Genomic DNA, 6,000 nt, shown 5'->3' with positions numbered 1-6,000 from the left:
ATAGCTCATGAGCCAAGACCAGAAAGACCTTTGCCTTGCAATCCATGCAGATCTTTTGGATCACAGAAATGAGAACAAGAAGTTCCTTAAGAGAATCATAACTAGTGATGAGACGTGGGTCTATGGTTGTAATGTTGACACCAAGGTTCAGTCTTCACAAAGGGTCAGGTCAGGAAAAATGTCAAAGCCATGCTGGTTGTTTTCTTTGAGTTTGAAGGATTAGTTCATCATGAATTCATGCCACAGGGACAAATGATAATTGAAGGTACTATCAGGACATGTTGCAATGCCTGAGAGAAAATGTGAGAAGGAAACAGCCTGAAATATGGTGAGAAAATTCATTGCTCTTGAATCACAGTAATGCACCCTCACATTCATCCCTGTTTGTGTGTGACTATTGCACAAAAAACGAAATCACTGTGCTGCCTCATCCTACGAACTTTCCAGACTTTCCCCCTGTGTACTTTTTCCTATTTCCAGAGTTGGAAACCCCGTTGGAAGCACAGAAGAAAATTCACAGACGGCACCTCACACGATCCAGCAAGAGACGTACCAAGACTGCTTCTGGAAGTGGAAATGGTATTGGGAGTGGTGTATCAGTTTGAATGAGACTATTTCAAACGGGACCATGCACAATAAGTAAAAGGTAAGCATAGAAAAATTTTGTGGACAAAGTTCCAGAATTTTTTGAACAGACTTCATATCTAACTATTTAAAATACATAAAGGACTAATCATTATGCTTAAAAATGGTTGTGTAGTAATGTTTATAGACATACCTCAGTTATTCCCCCAGAGCTCATGTAAAACTTCCCATCCACTGAGCAAGTGCAGTGCCGATACACACATACTGTGTCAGTGTTTGCCGAAACTACGCAGAGCATGCTGTCTATACTGCATTCGGCATTGCTCCCAGATTTACCCTATGGAGCATGGGAAGAAAGACTGTTTAAATGACTCTATGTGTGCTGTAATTAATCTGATCTTGTGCTCATGACCTATGAAAGAGAGATATGAAGTATGTTGGAGTATATTCCTAGATTCATAATTTAAAGCTGGTTTTGTGTGTACTGTAATTAATCTGATCGTGGGCTCATGATCTATGCAGGAGATATATGAAGTGTGTTGTAGTATATCCCTAGATTCATTATTTGAAGCTCATCCTCTAAACTTTGTAAGTAGACTTTCTAGTGATAGTTTGTGTCTATTGTGATGCCTGCCAGTTCAGTTTCTTCAGTATCTGTGTGACATGCTCCCAAGGGCCAAGTAAACCTGTGACCACCCATGCTGCACTTATCTGTATGGTTTCCCTGCTAGCTTTATTTAGTGTGACCATTCTCTTTTGTATCACTACAAAGTGTTATGCCCAGGTATCTGTACAAGTCATCTGACTCCAGCTTTGAGTCATTGATACTATGCTTTTTTGTTTTGTGAAGTACACAGTTTTATGTTTTTGAGCATTCAAACCAAGTTGTTATGCAAATGGCTAGCTGTATAGCTACATTTTGACAGAGAAAGAATATCTCATTTGTAAACCTTCTGACATATTCCACATCATGATGAGATTTCATGAATCTGAGTTCTCACTGAAAATGCGTTGTCACTGAACATGAGAAAAGCTAAACTAAACTTCATTTAGGGAAAAAATGGAGAAGGAAGTCATTTGTGTTAATTTCAAAGGAAGTTTCCAGGAATTTGTCTTAAGCAGTTTAGAAAAACCATAAAAAAAACCTAAATCTGGCTGGCTGGCTAGATAGAAATTTGGACTTTTGTCTGCCATAGTGCTAGATTGATACCACATTGCTCATTTTACATTTAGAGATAATGTCTGTGGTACAACAGATTCTTTTGTGCTCAAACTATGTTCTCTTTGGTGTGCACTTTGTGTTCAAATAAATAAAAATATCTGTGAAAGTTATGATGAATTTTTACATTATGTTTTTTGTAATCAAAACTATTTCCTATTTACTTCATAGCACTGATTTTTCATTATGATTGCATTAAATGAAATTAATGATTTCATTGCAGTAGTTGTGTTCTGACTGATCTTAAAATTTCAAAAACTAATTTTTAAATTTAATAATATTACAGTTGTTTACATATTTTTAGTTAAAACTAAAAATATTCATTTGAAGAAAATGATTATATTGATTTGTGTTTTGGTTTCAAAATAATTTTCAGCAGTAAAGAGAGAATAATATCTGCGTGAATTGTAGTATGCCAACAAATTTGACAATGTTTTACGTTAAATGATGAGATAGCTTTAGTTGCTTAGAACCAGGTGACCACAGCTTATTCTTGTTTTTCTCCATTTACCGAATTTCAGTGTTTTAGGACCCAAAGCTGTCAGTTTAGAAGAAAATTCTGTGAATTGAAATGTGTAAATCCTCTACATTGTCATTTCCATCTCACCCTTCCCCCCCAAAGTCTCAGTCTGCCGCCTACCCAGACTGCTTTGTATCCATATTTGAACCTTTATGCCCATGGAACACTCAAACGCACTCTACTCACCACCTCCTATTCCAAACCCCCTGCAGGAGCTTGGCCACAAGTGGAGCCACATCAGATAACAAATTTCTGTTACCACTGTGCATCATTCTACATGGGCAGAACCCCAAAAAGACAGCTCCAGGTGAATGACCACTGTCAGTGTCAAAGTTCCTACTAGACAACTTGGTTGCCAAATATGCCGCTCAACAAAAGGTGGTGAACTATGTGGTGTTCATTATTCTTATTTGGTTATTATAGGTGTTATCTTTCCTGAATATTTACTATTACTTTTTAATGAGCGGAGAGTATAAAATGTTTAGCTGTAACTTAATAAGTAATGATTAATGTGACTTACCAAATGAAAGTGCTGGCAGGTTGACAGACACACAAACAAACACAAACATACACACAAAATTCAAGCTTTCGCAACAAACTGTTGCCTCATCAGGAAAGAGGGAAGGAGAGGGAAAGACGAAAGGAAATGGGTTTTAAGGGAGAGGGTAAGGAGTCATTCCAATCCTGGGAGCGGAAAGACTTACCTTAGGGGGAAAAAAGGACGGGTATACACTCGCACACACACACACATATCCATCCACAAATATACAGACACAAGCAGACATATTTGAAGACAAAGAGTTTGGGCAGAGATGTCAGTCGAGGCAGAAGTGCAGAGGCAAAGATGATGTTGAATGACAGGTGAGGTATGAGTGGCGGCAACTTGAAATTAGCAGAGATTGAGGCCTGGTGGATAACGGGAAGAGAGGATATATTGAAGAGCAAGTTCCCATCTCTGGAGTTCGGATAGGTTGGTGTTAGTGGGAAGTATCCAGATAACCCAGACGGTGTAACACTGTGCCAAGATGTGCTGGCCGTGCACCAAGGCATGTTTAGCCACAGGGTGATCCTCATTACCAACAAACACTGTCTGCCTGTGTCCATTCATGCGGATGGACAGTTTGTTACTGGTCATTCCCACATAGAATGCGTCACAGTGTAGGCAGGTCAGTTGGTAGATCACGTGGGTGCTCTCACACATGGCTCTGCCTTTGATCGTGTACACCTTCCGGGTTACAGGACTGGAGTAGGTGGTGGTGGGAGGGTGCATGGGACAGGTTTTACACCGGGGGGGCGGTTACAAGGATAGGAGCCAGAGGGTAGGGAAGGTGGTTTGGGGATTTCATAGGGATGAACTAACAGGTTACGAAGGTTAGGTGGACGGCAGAAAGACACTCTTGGTGGAGTGGGGAGGATTTCATGAAGGATGGATCTCATTTCAGGGCAGGATTTGAGGAAGTCGTATCCCTGCTGGAGAGCCACATTCAGAGTCTGGTCCAGTCCCGGAAAGTATCCTGTCACAAGTGGGGCACTTTTGTGGTTCTTCTGTGGGGGATTCTGGGTTCGAGGGGATGAGGAAGTGGCTCTGGTTATTTGCTTCTGTACCAGGTCGGGAGGGTAGTTGCGAGATGCGAAAGCTGTTGTCAGGTTGTTGGTGTAATGGTTCAGGGATTCCGGACTGGAGCAGATTCGTTTGCCACGAAGACCTAGGCTGTAGGGAAGGGACCGTTTGATGTGGAATGGGTGGCAGCTGTCATAATGGAGGTACTGTTGCTTGTTGGTGGGTTTGATGTGGACGGACGTGTGAAGCTGGCCATTGGACAGGTGGAGGTCAACGTCAAGGAAAGTGGCATGGGATTTGGAGTAGGACCAGGTGAATCTGATGGAACCAAAGGAGTTGAGGTTGGAGAGGAAATTCTGAAGTTCTTCTTCACTGTGAGTCCAGATCATGAAGATGTCATCAATAAATCTGTACCAAACTTTGGGTTGGCAGGCCTGGGTAACCAAGAAGGCTTCCTCTAAGCGACCCATGAATAGGTTGGCGTATGAGGGGGCCATCCTGGTACCCATGGCTGTTCCCTTTAATTGTTGGTATGTCTGGCCTTCAAAAGTGAAGAAGTTGTGGGTCAGGATGAAGCTGGCTAAGGTGATGAGGAAAGAGGTTTTAGGTAGGGTGGCAGGTGATCGGCGTGAAAGGAAGTGCTCCATCGCAGTGAGGCCCTGGACGTGTGGAATATTTGTGTATAAGGAAGTGGCATCAATGGTTACAAGGATGGTTTCCAGGGGTAACAGATTGGGTAAGGATTCCAGGCGTTCAAGAAAGTGGTTGGTGTCTTTGATGAAGGATGGGAGACTGAATTTTTCCTACATGGAATGTTTCCCTCTATTATAATCATAAGTAATGATTAATACGCAATTAAGTATTTTTCTAACAGTTTTTCCAGCTTTCTGGCCATACTTTCTACTTTTTGCGACAAGTGACCAAGAGTCTGTGACACACAGCTTTGCTCACCAGCATTTGTGTCCACGAAACCTGTGAGTAATTCTAATTTGGAAAATATTGTTGCAATTTTAATAATAGGAGCCCATTTGATTATAGTTACTTTTTGTGTTCTACCTTGCAAGGCATCTTATCCTGCAAATATGACTGAATACTGGTAGTAATATTCCTGTTTGGATCCATTATTCAAGACCATGTAGTTAAATAGAAAATAATTTAAATTTTACCACATCAGTTTGTAAAAACTACATGTGTAACAAAAGTAAGTCAGTTCCGAAATATTTTTTGCTGTGCAAGCAATGGATGCAATCTAGTAGCACTTTTTTTTGACAACCATACATGAATGTTCCACATTTTTCCATTACTGAAAAATGTTGCATAGCTTCCAGTTATATAAGAAAAGTAATTTTGAAAAGATAAGATTCTACACACTTTAATTTTATAATTAAAAAAAATGTTGTAGGCCATAACTTAGTGCAGAATTTACAACTGAGAGAAAATTTTGCAAATGGTACACTATCCAGTGATGGTTGTGCCTGGTATTTTTCTTTATTGTTGTGACTTCAAGCATTTACTTTCACTGTCCTTTGCTGATTTCTTTTCCTTATCTGCATTCTGTTTCTCTTATTGCATCCACTTGCTTTTTCTCATCAGATTCATTTTTTAATTATTATTTTTTAAATCATAAGCCAAACACACACACACACACACACACACACACACACACACACACACACACACACACACGGTCTCTCTCTCTCTCTCTCTCTCTCTCTCTCTCTCTCTCTCTCTCTCTCTCTCTCTCTCCTCTCTTTTTGTAGGAGGAGAGTACAAAACATTTTAGCTGGAGATAGCACCTGAAACTTAATAAATAATTATTAACAAGTATTTAAATGGTCTGTACTAGTCAGAATATTGAAATGGTTTATCTTCTTGTTTAGTAAACACCCTTTACTGGGACACAATATTTTGGTACAAGTGTATTGAATCCTCTCTCCAGAATTCAACAACTGCTTCACAGCCTCTGGCATGTGGGTCCTTCTCACAAAACCAGGATTTATAATGGCACTTATATGGATTCTGAGCAGTAAAAGAATTGCAAAGAATCATTGTGTTGTAACAGCATCTAAAGTCAGACTGGTTCAGTAACGAATCATGGTTTCACACCACATAAAA

At 40.1% G+C, this 6,000-nt stretch overlaps 1 protein-coding gene across 1 annotated transcript in view; it reads left to right on the top strand.

Annotated features, from left to right (window-relative positions):
- The first annotated feature begins 234 nt into the window (after positions 1 to 234).
- The window catches only part of LOC124789512, a 218,228-nt gene continuing 212,462 nt past the window's right edge, over positions 235 to 6,000 (top strand). The window contains exon 1 of the mRNA XM_047256898.1: positions 235 to 646. The gene's annotated coding sequence lies outside the window, so the exon portion shown is untranslated. The remainder of the gene's footprint in view (positions 647 to 6,000) is intronic.

This window comes from Schistocerca piceifrons, chromosome 3, assembly GCF_021461385.2.
Source record: "Schistocerca piceifrons isolate TAMUIC-IGC-003096 chromosome 3, iqSchPice1.1, whole genome shotgun sequence".
In the NCBI taxonomy this organism is placed as follows: Eukaryota; Metazoa; Arthropoda; class Insecta; order Orthoptera; family Acrididae; genus Schistocerca; species Schistocerca piceifrons.
The sequence above is the reverse complement of the archived record's forward strand: the minus strand, read 5'-3'. Positions and strand labels throughout refer to the sequence as shown.